General features: G+C 40.0%; 1 protein-coding gene across 2 annotated transcripts in view; it reads left to right on the top strand.

Annotated features, from left to right (window-relative positions):
- The first annotated feature begins 8,534 nt into the window (after positions 1-8,534).
- SINHCAF (SIN3-HDAC complex associated factor) overlaps positions 8,535-19,170 on the top strand; it is a 29,647-nt gene continuing 19,011 nt past the window's right edge. The window contains exon 1 of one of the 2 annotated variants that reach the window (XM_027541656.1): positions 8,535-8,723. The gene's annotated coding sequence lies outside the window, so the exon portion shown is untranslated. Of the gene's footprint in view, positions 8,724-10,633; positions 10,978-19,170 lie in introns of those variants that run through there. The other variant, XM_027541655.1, reaches the window with a different exon arrangement.

The following is a 19,170-nucleotide window of genomic DNA, read 5'->3' as shown; positions in this document are numbered from 1 at the left end:
GCAATGTGAGTGAACCTGGGGACATTATCCTAAGGGAAACAAACCAGTCATGAAAAGATAAACATGGAATGATTCCACTTATATGAAATACTTACACTAGTCAAAATCATAGACAGGAAGTAGAATGGTGGTTGCCAGGAGCTGTGGGGAAGGAAGAATGGACAGTTACTATTTGAGTATAGAGTTTCAGTTTTACAAGATGAAAACAGTTATGGAGATGGATGCTAGCGATGGTTGCACATTATGAATGTATTTAGTACCACTGAACTGTATACTTAAAATGGTTAAGATAAATTTTATGTTATGTATATTTTAGCACAATAAAAAAACTGAAAAAATATTCTTTGGTGATTTTCACACACTGCAAGGGTTGAACTGTTGGAAAATATCACTTGCTGTTTGAGGAATCAGGGTGAAGTCCATGAAGAAGTACAGTGGAATGAATCCAGAATTTCGACCTCAGAGACCTGGTTTCCTCTTTTGCCTTTGCCTCTTTCTATGACATATGAGACACTTAGTAAGCCTCATAACTGCTAAGCCTAGTTTTTACATGCAAATAAAAATGTGACAAAGACTCACATCTGTCACAGAATTTTTATGAAGATTTTAAACAATGAAGAGAGACAAAACATGTGGAAGCACATAGAGTAATGCCAGATCTAGAGCTGGCAATCAATAAATGATAATTATGTCTCAACCTGAGCTGGTATTTGAGTCAGGCCTTGAAGAATGGATAAGATTTAAACATTCAGACCTGAGAGGGAAAATGTTTCCAGTAAAAAAAAGAAGAGTTTTTATGGACTGCATGGTTTTATGGCTATTTATGTGTAGGCACCATACAAAACACTTGGAAGCTTTGGAGCCAAATCAGATACGGATCTTTAGTTCAAGAAGCTAACAGTCACCTTAGTAACTCACTCATTAAACTGATACACTTTTTCTTTTGTAATGTTGCTTGTATTCCTAATGTGCCACGTATGTTTTAATAGGTGTTTTCTACCTTGAAATATTTTACAAGTATCTATAATAGATGTTCATAAAAGTTCAAAGAGGAAAAATTATATAACATAAAAATTACTACCCCCACTTTCTCAATTCTGTTTTCATCAGACGTAACATGTGGTATGTCTACTTAAAATCACTTTTTGTGCACATACAAATGCATTACATATATATTTATTTTTGCCTCTCAAATGAAATCATACCTTACATGCTGTTCTGGAAACTGCTTTTTATCCACTTTAAACAGAGTGCCAGTATCTTACTAAGTCAGTATATATAAAGCAACCTCATTCTTTGAAATAACAGTATAGAATTCCATTTTATGTACATTTCATCATTTCTTCAATTAGTGACCTATTGATAAGCATTTTGGCTATTTCCATTATGAATAATGCTGGAATACATATCCTTAGACATATCTATGTGCTCTGTCTGTATAAATATATCTTAGGGGAAATCCCCAGAAATGGAACCAAACAAAATTTCCACATTTCAATAGATAATGTTAAATTGGTATCTTAATGGAATGAATAATGTATACTCTCAATAAAAGAATATGACAGTTGCTGTTTCCCTACATGTTCATCAACCCTGGACATTATCAAACAAGTTTATAATCAAATCTAGATAAAAAGTGGTTGATTTTCTTGATACTAAAATTATTAATAGTTACTATAAAATTTTTAAATAAACAATCTTATTATAAAGTATGACTAAAGTTCAGCTTCTTTCCATGTGTTTATTTCTATTTATATATTTTTGGGTGAATTATCTTTTTATATTCTTACTCATATTAAGAAATTATTTTTATTTTGCAAGATTTTTTCAGTTTGACTTTTTTTCGTTGGCACCATCATATCTTTCCCCATGTACAAATTTTTAAACTTTATGTAGTTAAATTTATTAATCTTTCAAGTCTTTTGAATTCCTTCATTCCAGGATTAAAAAAAAAAAATGACATACGTTTTAAATTCCAGGGCTTCCCTGGTGGCTAGCTGGTAAAGAATCTGCCTGCAATGCAGAAGACCCAGGTTTGATCCCCGGGTTGGGAAGATCCCCTGGAGAAGGAAATGACAACGCACTCCAGTATTCTTGCCTGGAGAATTCCATGGACAGAGAAGCCTGGCAGGCTACACCCTATGGGGTCACAAAGAGTAGGACATGACTGAATAACTAACACTTTCGCTTTAAATTCCAGTCTTTAATTGCAACATTCTATTAAAATAATATCATGATATGACAAAAAGAGGGAAAAGTTTATAAATTTTATCTTCTGATTATACTATATCAATTAAGGTAAAAGTTAATGAATATGATTTATGTTCAGTTTTTCAAATCAAGAATTTGGACAAAATTAGTTAATTATTCAAAACATGAAATTTATTTTAGCCCCACTGGCAACTGTTCTGATTTGAAGAAATGACAGGTAAAATTTTAAAGAATGCATTTTTTCAGAAATAGTTTTAAAGATCTGGGAGTCCTGTGTTCTCCTCCACAAAGTATTATTTTGTAAATTATTAGTCTAAGTATAGATTACATTGCTGGCATTATAGTAGTGTTTTAGTTGTCAACAGTTGAGTACTAACACACCCCCTATTTTCAACAAGCTTGAGGGTATGTTTTAATTTTATTATTGTAAAGAAATTTAAATTATGTTCATAGTCTAAACCTTGCCTGCTAGCAAAACAGTATGTAATGTTTTATTCTCTGCTGATACCATCATCTCTAACCATTGCCACAGATGCAATATGGTACATTGATTACCTCTGTTTCATCTGCACCGCTTTGTATTTCCATTTCTGGAACACTAAAGTACTGCCAAATTAGCAATATATCTAGATAAACTACTAATGCTTGCGTCATCTGAAGCCTTGAAACCGGTATCTCTTATTTGCTGAGCTAAGCTAGGAAGTTGCATTTTTTTTTTTAATTCCTGCACAAAAATTCAAATTCTTTAAAATACATATTTAAATGTTTTAAAAAATTAACTGTCAGCAAAATATTAAAATTTTCTAGGTTCCTAGTTTCTAAATTTCTAGGTTCAAAGTTTTTAGAAATGGCATCCCAGCATGAATCTTTTCTGTATTATGTAACTGCTTGTTCACCTGTTCATCTGTTGTAGCATCTGTTGTTCATCTGATGTAGCATATTTGCCTTTAGCAGTGATCTGAATAATTAGAACCAGGATTCTTTCAGGAAGTGGATTCTATGGCTGGGGGATCAATTTCCTATTGATGTTTAGAAAAAAATTTGCAGAAGAAATATATATTGATTATACCAATTGTAATCTAATCACAGGGGTTTGTGTCTGGAGTCTCTGCACTTGAATAGTGCAACTACTTCCAACTCAGTGTAGGTACTTCCAAATCCATAGAGCTTACATTCTGATTTCTACTAGACTCCAACACTTGACATGATCTTTTCCCTCAAACAAGACTCATGTGTGATTTTTATTCAATCAAACTTATGATTCTTTTGGTCATGTCTTTTCTCACCATCCCAAGTACCTGACTGTCTTTAAGAACTTGTTCCTAAAATTGCCATTGGTTCAACAACTCTTACCACCCTCCAATCCGCCATCTAATCCTGCTGATAATTCAACTTTACCTCTTCAAAGATGCTTTTACCTCCAGATTATATCAGATCTCCTTGCTATACATGATTAGGTTCACAGTACTTTTTTCCTTTTATTTCTCATGGTCTGTCATCATATTTGTGCTGTTATTTGGAATGCCTGCCGCATTCCATGAGAGACTGTTTCTGCATTGCTCACCATTTTACTGTCAGAGCCTGGCAATTAGTAGATACTCACTAAGTATTTGTTGAATGAATCAATGAATTCATGTCCAAACTCAAATCTCATACTCTCCAAAATGACATTCCTCACTTCTCCAGCCACAGTGATGGACAAATTCCTTTCCTGAACTTGTTGATGCCATTCATTTATCCTAAGGAATCACAGATTCACAGAATTCTGTAGGAGTAGGTAGCAAGCTTTCTACTGTAAATAATGTAACTCACTGAAATAAAAAGTCTTGGTTTTATTTTTGTGAACTTCTGAAGTATCATGAACCATCCTTGGACTATTCAAATGTTTAGAAATATTTCTTATATTTAGCAAGACATTCTTGGGCTTTTCAAGATGAATTTGGCTCCTAAGCATAAAAGAATAAGCCCATTTGCTCTTCTAATGATGGTCCTTTTCAAGTAGTCAAAGATTGCTCTCTTGCTCAATCAAAACATAGCCCCTTCTTCAATTATTGCTTTTATGCTGTGGTTTCTGGACTCTTTCATCATCCTGATTTCCTCTCCTGTGAACTCATTCCAGTTTGTCAGTGTCCTTCTTGATATAAAATTACTTTTGTTACCAGTAATTTTATTTTAAATTTAAAAACTTTTATTTTTTGAAAGTTAAAGTCACTCAGTCCTGTCCAACTCATGGGATTCTCCAGGCCAGAATACTGGAGTAGTTACCCTTTCCCTTCTCCAGGGGATCGTCCCAACCCAGGGATTGAACGCAGGTCTCCCGCATTGCAGGTAGATTCTTTACCAGCTGAGCCACAAGGGAAACCCAAGAATATTGGAGTGGGTAGCCTATCCCTTCTCCAGCAGATCTTCCCAACCCAGGAATTGAAGGAGGGTCTCCTGCATTGCAGGCAGATTCTTTACCAACTGAGCTCTCAGGGAAGCCTTTTTTATTATTATTATTAAAAAATTTTTAAGTATGCTAATATAATATTTAAAATTTCTATAAATTCAGAGGTTGCTCTTTCTAAGAATAAATTTATGACAGTTCTTTAAGTCTAAGTTCAGAAATTTGAAAAGTTAATTTTGATTAAGTAATAGATACCTTTTCTGGCAGCTGTGAACAGTTGCTGGAGGATTGCTTAGATTACACAACCAATTTTATACTTACAGTTTAAAATTATCTGACTTGCTCTGTCCACTTGCTAGTTGAACTTCAAAAGGACTTAAACAAATGAGTAACAAAATACTGTGCTTGTTTAGGTATGAGGAAAAGGTTTAGTTTTATAGCTATTACCTGTTAAGGATCCAAACCCAATGGTTAATAATAATAATCATCTCTTTCCTAGGCTCAACAAAAATGTTTTGATGTGGTTCATACCAGCCTCTGGTGAGGGTATCAGCCTTCATTTAAAAAATCATCATTAGTTTCAGTGGTCATTACGAACCTTACTAAATTGCTGATGATATCCTTCATTGCCAAGCATGAATTGTCTTTTTCAGTCCTTTATATAGAATTTATCCTCCATTCCAAGATCATAATAAATTGTAAAGTTGCTGATAATAGTTAATCCTCAAAACAAGACAACAAATACTACAGAAGAGAAAGTAGCAAGTAAAATGGAATAAATTAGAAGAGGTAAGAAGAGCTTGAGTCTCTCTACTTCTTAAATGGTTTTACTGTCTGGCACATAGTTATGATCATTAAATGTTTGCTAAATGATTGAAAACATTTGGGCAATAGGCATAATTCTGCAATGGGGACAACACATAAGTAAGGTAGTTGGCTTATCTGGTAGCTTATTTTCAATTTCAATATTTTTGATAACTCAGTATGAGTTCAAAATAGCACTACAGTCATTAAAAATACTCAAATATTTCCCAAACATGGTATAAGTCAATCTCCTATAATCCAAATATAATCTAAACTTATATAAGTTTCTTCCATCCTACCTTCCTTCCTTATGAAAAATTCACTTAGGCTACTTAAGAAATAGTTATTTTAAAAGTAGCTCATAAATGAAGCTATTAGTTGGCCCTGGATAGAGCCAGCTATAACAACGTGTTCAAACAGTGAAAGGAACAAAAGAACCTTTGGAATGCACCAGCTTGTTCAAAAATAGCAGTTTTTTTGTTTTTTTTTTTCCCAAGACTCTAAGAACTGAAATTTCTCTTTAACAATTTTGTTGCTATCTCTCTTACAGAAATTACCTAGATTGCTTCTTGACCTCTACTTTGAGAGTAGAGGAAGTCTTGCTGTATAGTATTAGTTCCATAGCATGAAATATCCAAAATACTGTAGTTCCTGCATTTCTTGCACATTTGGACCTATTTCATCCCTGTGTTAAAATATATATCTTTTTTTTTTTTTTTTTTGTATTGAGCTATAGTTGATTTACAATATATTAATGTCAGGTGTCGGAGAAGGCATTGGCACCCCACTCCAGTACTGTTGCCCGGAAAATCCCATGGATGGAGGAGCCTGGTAGGCTGCAGTCCATGGGGTCACTAAGAGTCGGACACGACTGAGCGACTTCACTTTCACTTTCCACTTTCATGCATTGGAGAAGGAAATGGCAACCCACTCCAGTATTCCTGCCTGGAGAATCCCATGGACGGAGTAGCCTGGTGGGCTGCAGTCCATGGGGTCGCACAGAGTCGGACACGACTGAAGCGACTTAGCAGCAGCAGCAGCAGCAATGTCAGGTGTACAACATAGCAATTCAATATTTTTGTAGATTATACTCTCTTCAAGTTATTACGAACCAGTGGCTTACAATATATATTCTTTACATAAATTTTCAAGAGAAAAGGCATTGAAAGTACATATATACATTATATATATTAAACATATATATGTATATTAAAATATATAGATATATCCTACAAGCAATAATTGAAATTTGAAAAATATTACTATACTTGTAAGTTCCATACTTTCAGAAACATACATTAATGTGAAATAATTTTTGGACTATCTGTCATAAACCAAATAAGTACTCGAGACAATGTGGGCCACATTTTAAAAATCTTCTTTAAAAAGAAGAAAATAGAAGTTTATGCTTAAGAGTCTAATTTGCCATCAAAGTCCAGAAATGGTTATGAATCTTATTCTGCTTTATTTATTATGATTTAAGGATAGCCATCAAATCAATCGAGGTGATCACCATAACTTCCAAGATCATTTTAGATAAAATACAAAAATTCTAAACTAAAACTGTTTTTATGTGAAATAAATCTATAATAAATTTGAAAACATCCATCGATTTATTATTTACAAGCAGTCTGTCAAAGAATTCATTACATACCATGCACTGTTTTAGGCACTAGGGTACAAAAAAGAATGTAACATAAAATTCTTGCCCTTAGGGAGCTGACATTTTAGTGACAGGTGTCAGCTTTTTTCTCCTTTGTAAGTATTTAGCATATAGTTTTTACAAACAGTTACAGAAATAGTATGCTACAGAACCTAAAGAAAATGAAGAAACATTAGTTGAAGACTTCAGAAGTGAGTTTGTCTTGTTCGTACTAGGAATTGATTTTCACATTAAATTAGCATTTCAGAAGTAGCTATTTAAATCCATATTGTTGACACTACAGTGAAAGCAGTGAAACTAGTCAGCAGATGATTAAGTTTTATGGTTGATGTCCACACTTTTGTATCCTGGGACCAATATCAAGTTTCTGGGAAAAACATCCTTGCTCTCTCCCCATGTCCCTCAATCATTAAGTCAGGGTCTCAGCTTGTTGTTGGTGTTAAATGTGTTCTGGGAATAAAGATGTATCTCAATTATTCTTTCTGCATTTTTCACTTATCAATCTGAGAAGATTTACTTCAGCTTTTCCAGGTTTTTTCCTATCCTGAGGCAAGAAGCATTTAGATTGTTTATTATATATTCCACAAGGGAAAGTCTGCATTTAACTGGCTACTTTTTCAATTCCCAAGACCATCAGTTAGTAGAATCAATATTATTTCTGGGTGAGTGGAACAACCTTTACTAGCAGCTGGAGGTGTATGTACATTTCTAGCTAGATTACTGACTTCCCACTAACTAGTCTATTAGGAAAGCGACACTGTTCCCACGGAAATTAACAACCATTCAATTCAGGCTTGAAATCTTAAGGCTGAAGTGGAGAAAAAAGTGGATTGCCATGGGTTCTGTTACTGTTTGAGGAGGGCAGACAGGAGTTAGTGAATGGATAGTGTCAAAATTGGACTTTACTAAATGACTCATTAAAACTCCAAGACGAACCTCTACTGGCCCCAGAAGAGTAAAACAGAAAAAAGATTAAAAAACCTGTTTTCAAACAAAATTTAGCAAATGTGGGAAACATATAAATTCAGTCTGGATACTTGCAAGACCACCTCCCCTATCACTCAGGCCAGAAACCGGGCACAGGTATGAGAACTTCGCAAAAACAGCTTTCAAAACTATTTTCCAACGCGAAACGGTGTGCCTGAAGAGCTTCGGAGTGGAAACCACTTCACGCAGTCTAGTATTCTCCCTGGGTTGCTAACCTCTCCGCCTTTCCCATCCCGCCACTCCCACTTGGCCTCCGCCTCAAGGCAGAGGGCGTTTGTTTACGTGACGTCAGCCGTAGTAAGCAGCCCCCGCCCCCGTTTCCCTCTGGCCGCCGCGTTTCCCGCGCCACGGCGCTTCTCCCCTTAAAAGGACAATAGAGGCCTCGGGAGCGCGCTCGGCCGCCGGGCCTTTTCCCCTCCCAGCCCTCGACGCGCGCGCGCCCGTATGCAAATAAGTTCGATTCAGGAGAATTTTGTACCGGGAGCCGCGCGTGCGCAGAGGGAAAGCGGAATCTACACCTTCCCCGCCAGCGGTAGCAACTGCAGAACTGCAGGAGACAATCTTTCTAGACAAGGCAGTTGAGGAGGAGGGAGCGATTGAAGGGGGGATTGACTTGGCGTGCACTGTGCCCCTCGGGAACGTTATTGCGCGTGGAACGGCTGCTTTTGGAAGGTGAGTAACTCGAACCATTACTGTGGTGCAAAACTGTCTCACGAGGCTTTGATTTCAGAGTGGTTTCTTTTCTCTTTTCACCTCACCTCACTACCTCCCCCAGTCCTTCTACAGACACACGCACACATTTATACACACAGGAAGTTTTGTCTTGGAGATGGCATTTCGGGGAGCGCTGTTTTCGTGATCTTCAGACCCCAGATTCTTTTGTATCTGCACGTTTAGTGTGCCCTTTTTAATTGGGGAGGTTATTTGAGGAAAAGCGAAAGTCTTGGGGTGGGGGAAGTGAATGGAGCCAGGAAAGGGGTGAGGAGTCGCCAGAGTTGAGGGATCCACGTTGAAGGTGACAATGACTTTTCGCAGCCGCAGTGTTCGCTAGCGAAAGGGAGCCCGGTGGCTTAAAGGCCCCAGAGAAAAGGACTTGCTGGCGATTGCAGAGGGGCCCCGGGTCTGTGCACCCGCGTGGGCGCGCGCCCGGGAGTGGCCGGGCGCCGTTGTTGGCCCTCGTGGTTTAGTTTCTTGCGGCCCCTCGGGCGTGTTGTCAGGAGGGTGGACAATGAACGCCCCTTGCTCGGAAACTAAGTTGCCGCCTACTTGCGAGCTGGAGGGCGAAGGGGGTTTAAATCGGCCTTTCGGGTCGGTGCCGGCGTGGCCACAGTGCACGCGGGTGGCGTTGTCCGCCCAACTCCGGAGGGATGCGGATGCGACAATGAGCAACACGCGGCCGCTCGGAAGCGGCCCCGGCTCGCAAACGCCTCTCCTCGGGCCGCGCCCAGACAGCGCGGGCGTCCGGGGTGTCGGTGGAGCCCCAAGTTTGGTTCGCAAATTTATTCACCTGTAGCGTATAAAGTGGGCGCCGCGGAGCTCTCTAGGGCGACGGTGTGCGGCTTAAGATGGCCAGTCGGAGCCGAGTTGACTCCGGGATGGAGGCAGCGGCGTTGTCTGCGCCTGAGGAGTGCGGGAACTCTGGAGGGCACTGCTTTTTGTGGGGAGCGTGACAGACCACGTGCTGGGGCTACAACCCGGGTTTGGTCCGGGGTTCGACTGAGTGTCGGGCTCGCGGTTAGCGGGGAGATGCGGGCGCTGTCGGGGCTGGCCGGCCGGACAATGTGACTTGCTGATGATGGCGTCTTGCCAGTTTAAAAAGCAGAGTGAAAGTCGCCAACTCTTGGCCGGTGCGGGGCGGGGGATTCGGGCGTTTCTCATCAAGGACATTGCAAAACTTTGATTAAATGGGCCTACTGCTTGGGGAGGACGGCGGGACCAGCCCCAGACTCCCGGGGCGCCGGATCCGGACCCTTCCCCTGGGCGATCGTCAAGTGTCTCCCCCTGGGAAACAATCCCACGCCCCTGATGCTGCACGTAGGCAGCGCCCGGCTGGACAGAAAACAAAGAGCTGCATGTGCCGGTGCGGGCCCGGCCGGCGCTGGAGGCGGCCGCCTTGCAGGCCGGGCCCTCCTAAGTTCGGGCGAGTTTCGGGAGGGGCTTTTGTCCCTCGGCCCCTCGCGGGGAAACTTTGGCGACGCTACTTGTGCGCGGTGCGGTGCCGGAGCGCGTGGGGGAGGCGGCGTGCTTCCTCGCGGCGGGCGGCCGAGGGGCAGCAGTCGGGGCTTGGCGCTGGAGCCGGGGCGCCGGGTGCCGCGACGGCCGAGGGCCCGGGAGAGAGCAGCCGCGAGGGCTCGGCCCGCTCCCCGGGGCCGGAGCCTGCGTCTGGGAGGTCTGTGGATCCGCCTTTGAAGTCGAACTGTTGCCATGTTTGAATTACGTCAGGGCAAAGCCATGAGGAGGAACAAGCCCCGGCAGCACGGCGTGCGGGAGGCGCGGCCTGCGGGAGGCGCCGGGCCGGCCGGGTGGGCGGGCGCGGGGCCCGTTGTTCCGGCGCAGGTGAGGGAGGCGGCGGAGAGGGACGCGCTTCCCTCTCGCCGCCACCCCCCTCCCCTGCGGGCAGCTCTCCACTGGAACTTTCCTCCCGACCCCAGCTGCTGTATTTACCCACGGGTCCGCCGGGGAGCTGTTCTGTTTGCTGCCTGGGTGTCTCTCTCTCGGCCGTCGCCGCGTGCCCGGGGGGAAGCGCAGCCTGGGGCCACCGCGGAGGACTGGGGCGGGACGGGGAGGCATTTTGCTGCTTTCGGGGAAACCGGCGAGCACCCCTTCCCCCCAGCCGAGCCGCGGCCCGCACGTTCAGGGGACCCAGCCCCGACGACACCCAAAAAGCAACCGCAGGGAACTTCGGGGCTCCCGTTGTCCTACAAAGGGAAGTGAGGACTGTGGGCAAACCGTGCGTGCAGCTCTGGTCTTTGTGTGTTTACGTGTGGGAGGGGGGGCCGGCTGTGGCCAGGGCTGTTTTGGTTGGGGAGGTGCTACTTGGGGTGGTCGCGCGGTGCAGAGTTTGTTCTGGTAACTCTGACCCCTACTTGGTTTCTTTGTTTTTATTTTCTCTCTCTAATCTTCGATTACTCCAGGCACCCGGAAGACCAGGAATTACTGTGTAGCCAAACATGAACCCAGTGCTAAACAGTTTCTCCCCATCCGTCCTTCCGCGCACTCCTCACTCAAATTATCCTAAGGAAGCTTAAGAAAAGTGCCCCCGCCCCAACCCCGCCTTTCTCCTAATAATTTTTTAAAAAAATGAATTTGACCTTGTCATTAAAAGTACTCAAAGCACCTGTTTTTTAACTGGAGTTTGTCACTCTTGAGCGTTTTCATAATTGATGTTACAAAACCGAAAACGTTTATTAGTTGCTCAATCTGAATAAACTTCTGGGACTTTGTTTCTGGTGGGCTATGGCATTTAAAGTATTTACGTAATGGTTTGGGCAAGGGGGAATCTTTTGGCCTAAAGGTGTGCTCAGCTCAGGTTCCTGCGTTATCTTTGGACGACCTTGAAGAAGCTAGCACGTAGGAGTTAGGCCTTTCTAGGAGATTTTCTGTGGGGGCTGGGGAGGAAGCTGCTCAAGGGGATGATATAAGGTAACGGTTAGCTGTCCCTGCTAGCTCTTCCTAGTTCCTGTGAACTGGGCTTGACCTGCTGGTTACCCCTCTTAGATTTTCTTTTCAAGCTAACTTTTTTTTTGGTATGTGGCCCCAGGCACAGCTCAGAAATTATGCTGGTTTGACACATGGATGCTTCTTTGGTATTTGGGGTTTGCTTGCAGTCTAGACATCCGATAAGCAGCACCGTGTCTGTTGTTTCTTTCCTTATTGCTCCTGTATTTTGATCATGTTTAAGGGTTAGAATCTAAAAGTGGCGTTTACTGAAAAATAAAAATATCTTTTGAGGGCCACGCCCACACATACCAGACTATCCATACAAATTGAAACCAGTTTTGTGCTTTCGTTGTTTTGCTATTCAGTATACTCTTTTCGCCCAAGTTTTGGTTGACCGAATGACAAATACCTAAAGGCTGCCAATATTAGTACATTTCTGAAATGAACAGAAACATCTTGTCAAGAGAATGAGAAACTTCAGATTTAATAACCTTATGGCTTTCCTTTGGGGAGTTATTTCTCTGGGTCAGGTATTTATTAATAAAACGCATATGAGCTTTGCCAATACACTGAGATTCTTTAATTTGTTTTCTTAATTAGTATTTCATAGCCGAGTTACAGCTAGATTTCAATGTTCTGAGAAATTTCAAGTGTATCTAGAGTTTAAGGCTTCTGTTTTAAATATCAGATGATATGTGCAGCAGAGATTTGGTTTATCAAGGTAAATGAGTTGAGAGTGGGAAAGACACAGACAAGGTCTGTGCTGCCTTCTCGTTTTGCATTACTTTTGTAAGAGATTGGAGATAAAAAGTTCAATACATAGTATGTTCTAGAATCTTGGGTGGGCCTCAAGACTGCTGTTGCACAGTACTATTCTGTATATCTGGAACCTGAATGATCAGTTTTTTCTTTAGAGTTGGCAGTCAGACCCTGGGAAAACCTGGCTCATAAGCTCACAGTCAGGCAGATTTATGTCACAAAAGCATTTTGAGAATGATTTTCCATGTAAAATAAGTTTCTCATTGGGAAAAACTTAAAAGCTAATTTGAAATGTAGACCAACGTCATAAGCTGTTGCAAGGACACATTAATTTACTGTGCTAGGCACATAGTAGGTTGCTTTAAAAGTATTACATTTTCTTTTTCTCCCTAAGCAGTGCTAGGCATGTAATTGGCTAAGAAGGAGGGAAGTACATTTGTTGAGGCCCTAGGTTAGTGTTCAGAAGTCTATGGCGTTGAAAAGACGTGATCCAAAGACGCTTGGTTTCCAAAGATGTGATCATCTTAAGCAAGTCGCTTTGTTTGTAGTCAGATTTTGTCATCTGCAAAATAGCAATAATCATATCTGGTTCTCGGGGATGTAAATAAGTAAATCATGTGCTTGGTAATACAACCTGTTGTCCTCACAACTTTGGAAAGTAGATATTTTGCAGAAGACAAAACAGGTTTGGATCAGTTTCCTTGCTGGAATACATAATTTAGTAAATGAGAAGTGGAAAGAATAATTGTTTTTGGCCCCATCCCCCACCTTCAGAAACTGTTTCTGGGAAGGCACTGCCTTAAACTCCTGGTTGCCAATCTAATTCTGATTCAACCAGGTAACATCAGAAAGTCCAGTGGAAATCTAGAAAATACCATCTTCTTTCTGATTTGTCCACAAGAGTGTCCTGTTATAAATTGAAAATATTTTGTTATCTTTTGGTTCTCCAGTTTCTCTTTTTCAGTTTCCCTTTTAATTGAATCTGCAACTGAGTGGTTTTCTGTATTATGGAAATGCAGCTAATCCAAAAGAAGGGAGTTTATTTTCAAGGGAGAGTTTTCTTTTTGTACTAGAAATATAGAAGTCACAGACACATTTGCTATTACATATTCAAGTAAAAAAGTTGCAGTTTAACTAAAATAATTTTTTTAGCTTCATATTTAGCTGTTTCCACCTACTATAAGTTTGCTTTGGCTTAATGTTATTTTAATTTGGTTGATGTTAATGTATGCTGAGTTTAAATAGCTCTCATTTTGAGATTCATTTCTACACACATTGTTCTCTTAATCCTCCCTTCCTCTACACATGCCTGCTTGAAATCAGCAAGAAATATTTTTTCTACCAATTGTTATGAAAACGTTGACTTGTTTACTATTAGTCTTTTCTGATTAAAGTCATTCATTTGGTTTATATTTCTTGGAAATCTTTAAAGCCCACTTTTTTGGGGGGGGGGTGCAAAAGTTTAGGAACTAAATGTTAAAGAAAAATGACATTGTTCACAACATCAGTTTTGTTTTTTGTTTTTTTTTTAATGCCCGTCTTTATTGTGGACACCATTCCTATTTCATGCCCTTACAAACACTGTTCAACTCCATTTTGTCTACCCCACACTTCTTAGCAAGTTCCGTGCAGTTCTGTATACGATGTACAGTCAGCACCTGGTTGTAATGTAAGACTTATTAATAGTTTCTGTCCTGTAACAGTTTATCATTGAGTATAGGGAGCAATCCCCTGGAGGAAGGCGTGGCAACCCACTCCAGTATTCTTGCTTGGAGAATCTCCACGGACAGAGGAGCCTGGTGGGCTACAGTCCATGGGGTTGCAGAGTCTGACACCAGTGAGTGATTAAGCACAGAGGGAACAATACCTTAAACAAGTACGTGAAATCCAGTGTGTTTGTTAGGAATGGAAAGGTTTTATAAAAAATGTAATTCTCAAGTAATTTCTTAGGTTAAGAGGATGAAGGAGAAACCATTTGGACAGAAATAGCAGCCTTAAGTATTGATATGGCTAGTTATTAAGGTTGATTTGACACTCCTGGAATATCAGAATTCTATGTTGGGAGTAGCTGGTAGACGGGACTAGATCCTGAAAAGCTTTGAATTTCTTGCCAAGGAGTTTGGATATTATCCTGATATCCAAGTGTTTGTACCTTGGAAGGAATATTAATATTTGAACTTTTTAGGACGATACCACCTATTTGAAGGGTGCAGCCTTATAAGTCAGTTATGAGGCTCTGACAGAAGTTCAAACACCATAATGAGGGACAAACAGACAATGGGAATGGAAGGAACATGAACCAGAGAAGTGAAAGTAGAAGCAGATTCTCTAAGGACTTCATCATGGAGATGGTAGAGATCTTGCAGAAGAAGAGAAGGGAGCACCTGGTTGACTTTCAGATTTTTTATGTGATTATATGGATTAAAGCCAGGTTAGGTGAACACAAAAAGAATATGTTTGGAAGAGAAGACTATATAATCAGGAGGGCATTTAAAGGTTAGGACTGCCAGTCCTTGTGCTTCAGAGAGCTTTAGGAACTTTGCTGAGATTTGGGTTAGACCAGGTATGTACTTTCTTAACATTTTTGTCAAGTTTGAAAATGGAGAACAACCTTCATGGAAAGGAATATGGTCATTTCATAAACTTAAAATCTCTGGAAATTAAGTTCCTCCTTCCCCACAAACTTGTTCTTAAAACCTTCAGAAATCAGGATTCTACCCTCATTTTAGTTAGTTGGGTGTGTCTTGGGACAGACAAGAGTTTATATTTCTATAATGTGCAAGTCATAAATTTAAGGAAATAAATGGTATACATACACTGATGTTTTCATATTCTTGCTCCACAGCATTCCTGGAAAGTAGAAGTAAGTTTTTACCCTAATATTACAGAGGACAAAAAAATTTGAGGTGACTGTCTATTCACTTGTAAAGACACAAGCAGAAATATAGACTCCAGTTTGACTTCTTCATCACACTCACGGTAGTCACATTTCCTAACTAATAATCATCCTTTAAAAGCAAATAAATACTATCCCCCCAACCTTTAACTTTCTCATTCACTGGAATTTGAAATTGGAATACCCAGTTTTGTTTTGTTTTTACAGTATCAAAATGGGAAGACCTAGTATTTGTTTTTACACTGTCTAAAACTCAGAGACCTGGATTTGTGATTTTTATTTTTAGCCTGTGCTATGTCAGCTGAAGACTTAATTTCTGAGTTTGACCCCTTTCCTGTAGGAGGAGTTCTAGGGTCTTCTACTGAGCGTGGATTCCATAGGCAGCACTGGATAAATATTTTATCATATAATTTCTCAGTCTGGGTACATGTTTGGAGAAGCTTTTGGCAGATAAGTGGGCATCCACCACCTCTTTCTGTTTTTCTCCAGGCAAGTTTAAATTTTTAAATTTCACTTGGAAAAAGTGAATTAATAAATTCAGAAACTTTGGTGTTGGGATGTGGGTAGGTATCTACTAGAAGCAGGTAAAAGGAAATAGTAGTGTTTGATTGCCCCATGGTTTTCCTTAAGCACTGCTGAAACATCTTTTTGTAGGGGAATACTGCAACCAAGTGGCCTGGCAGTGGGAGAACACAAAACAATCCTATTTGACGCTTTGTGAAGAGTGTTGCTACAGTTACACTGTTAGTGTTTACTAGAACCTGTACTTACATGTGATTAAAGACAGCATACCGGTGACTAAAATGGTGTCGAAGGTGGCATTACCAGTTTCAGGCACTCGAGATGGCACTTAACTTTGGATCATAAGTGCTTTTTCGTATTTATTTCTCTTCCTTTCCCATAATCATGCCGTTTAAAGTTCAGCTCTAAAAAATGCATCTCCTTCCCTTCAGAGTTGTCTTTGGTTGCTTGGTTCCTTTCCTCTTTGTTCACTGCTGTTTCCTTCCCACTTTACAAATCTTTTGCTTGTCTCGTCTCTGCAGTTTCCTTCCCATTCTGTTCTGTCTGTTCTGATTTTACTAGTCTATTCTGTATGCTCTCTTGTGGAATGTATTTGCTAATGTGTATCTCTTCATCTGTATGTCTTTGAGGAAGTTTATTTAAGTTCTTTGGGCTTTTTCAGATTCCTCTTTAGTTAAGTCAAGATATGTGATGATGACTAAAAGTTTTGGGGTATGGTGCTCTTGATTAAAAAAAAAAATAGTATAGAAGGGAGTAAAGTGAAAGTAAACCTCCTTCATTCTTGCACCCCTCAGAGACCATTGCTAGTTATTGGTTCTTAAATGTCTATTTTAAAAAGCCAGGTTGTGTATTCAAGATCTCATTAAAAACATACTATATAACAAGATATCTTAAAAAACTTCCCTCCCTGCACATGTTGTAGATCTCTGCTGCCTTCTTTTAAGGGCTGAAAGGGTATCCTGTAGTATGAAAACACCATACTTTAACCAGTCTGAGAATCCATGGACATTTACATTGTGGCGCAGTGGTAAAGAATCTGCCTGGCAGTGCAGGGGATGCAGGAGATGTGGGGTCGATCCCTGGGTCAGGAAGATTCCCTGGAGGAGGAAATGGCAACTCACTCTAGTATTTTTTCCCAGAAAATTCCACGGACAGAGAAGACTGGTGGGCTATAGTCCAAGGGGTCACAAAGAGCTGGACACAGTACCTGAGCATGTATGCAGGCACACTATTTTATGTGTGCTTTTTTTAGAAAAGAAGTCTAGGTCATTTGGTTTTTTAGAGAAAATGATTAGAAGCTATAGGGTTTGGTCTCTTGAAAATGAAGGACAATTGAGAAATGTTTTAATTTGGGAGGTTGCACCCCTAATTTGTGCATCAGAATTTCACTTCTCAAGATGGTATGGGCAAGTTACAACGTTAACTATAAAAGCTGATTTATCATCATCTTTGGCATATTTACTTCTGTTTTCTTCTACCTGGTCCATCCAGTGCATTTTGAATTTTGAAAAAACGATTTTAAAACATTTGTTTATTTTGTTTCTTGGATGTGTTGAGTCGTCTTTGCTGCACTGGAACTTTCTCTGGTGCAGCAAGCTGGGGCTGCTCTCTAGGTGTGGTGCGCGAGCTTCTCACTGCAGTGGCCTCTCTCGCTGTGGAGCGTGGACTCTAGGCAGGGCGTGCGGCCTCAGTAGCTGTGGCACAGGGCACGTGGAATCTTCTTGGACGAGGGATGGAACCCATGTCCTCTGCGTTGGCAGGCGAATTTTTAACCACTGGACCACCAGGGAAGCCCCTGAAAGGTATTTTTGAATATAAGAAAAACAACTACCCAGAAGGAATCTAGAAAATGGATTTGGGGAAGTTATTACATTGGAGGAGCTATTGGTGTCCTTCAAAGCATACCAAATGAGGTGAACCTAATAGATGTTACATACATCATAATAAGAACCCTTATAAGATTTGAAAGATAAGAAAATACTCTGCAGAATTAAGATCTTCATCTCACTGTCTCCTAATTCCATGTTAGAAAGGGTACTAAAAGCTCTAAAATTAGCATTTTTCAAGATTCTTCATACTGTTCCTTAGTTGATACCAAATCAAGTATTTGGTATTACTAAAAATTAAAAGAGATCATCTTTAAGCTTGGAACTATCAGAAAACTTCTTATACAGCCTTTGTATAAGGTTGTGAAGATTACTTCACCCTCATGTTATTCTGTGCTCGGTAAACTTACATTATGTGTGCTATATTAAGTGTACTAAGACATCATCCTGCTCTTTGGGTTCATAGTCTCATTAAATCAGATTAGAATTGGCTCTTTTGTATCTTGATAAACAGTGGTTACTTCACGCTTTCCTTGCTTCAGCACTAAGGATGCATTTCCCCATCCTTTCATTAAGTTGATCATTGAATTTTTATGAAATTTACAGTTTTAAAGTAGATGAAACCCCAATAAGTCAATCAAAACAAATGTTCAAAATTGATTGTTGTATTTTAAAAACTCACATTGCTGTCTCTGTATGCTATTTGTTCATGTAATTACAGTTATTTCTCTTATGGCTTTTGCTGACTTAGCTATTAACTTTAATTTTTGAGATTGAATTAAATTGGACAGAACAGTAATTTCAGCATGGTTGGTTTGTCTTTAACTGTTATAATGTTTTTTAAAAATTGTGGCTTTTTGGCTGACAGTAGGTAAAGAAATGTCAGTGAAAGTGCTTTATCAAACATGAAGTACTGTACAAATGATGGTTTTTTAAAAAAGTTTAATCCACACATTTATTGAGTACATATTACATGATTGACAATATTGAGGTGCTGAGGTTACAAAGATGAATAAAGTCAAGAGACTTCCAAACCCAATCTTTTTATTTTTAGAAACAAGCTTATTGTAATAATTTATATATCATAAAATTCACTCTCAAAGTATACAATTCAGTAGCTTTTAGTATATTTAGAGTTTTGCAACCACCGCTACTGTCTTATTTTTAGAAGGCAAATGGCAGTTTTTAAATCAGCATTTTAAGTCTTTTATTTTTGCCTTTATTTCAAAGGTAAAATTTTTTCTGATTCTGCAAATACTTAAGGGTGATATTATATGGAGTCTACTCTCATCTGTAACTATTCATCAATTAGGAAGCAGATGGCATTGGCTTCCTTCTATTAAAGCACTGCTGAGTGATGTGACATCTGTAAGAATACATGCAAAAATCACTAATAATTTGAACAAATAGGTTGTTCTGGAGGAATCATTTAATATTGTACAAATGTGAGCTTAGG

This window comes from Bos indicus x Bos taurus, chromosome 5 (assembly GCF_003369695.1).
Source record: "Bos indicus x Bos taurus breed Angus x Brahman F1 hybrid chromosome 5, Bos_hybrid_MaternalHap_v2.0, whole genome shotgun sequence".
Lineage (NCBI taxonomy): Eukaryota > Metazoa > Chordata > Mammalia > Artiodactyla > Bovidae > Bos > Bos indicus x Bos taurus.
The sequence above is the reverse complement of the archived record's forward strand: the minus strand, read 5'-3'. Positions and strand labels throughout refer to the sequence as shown.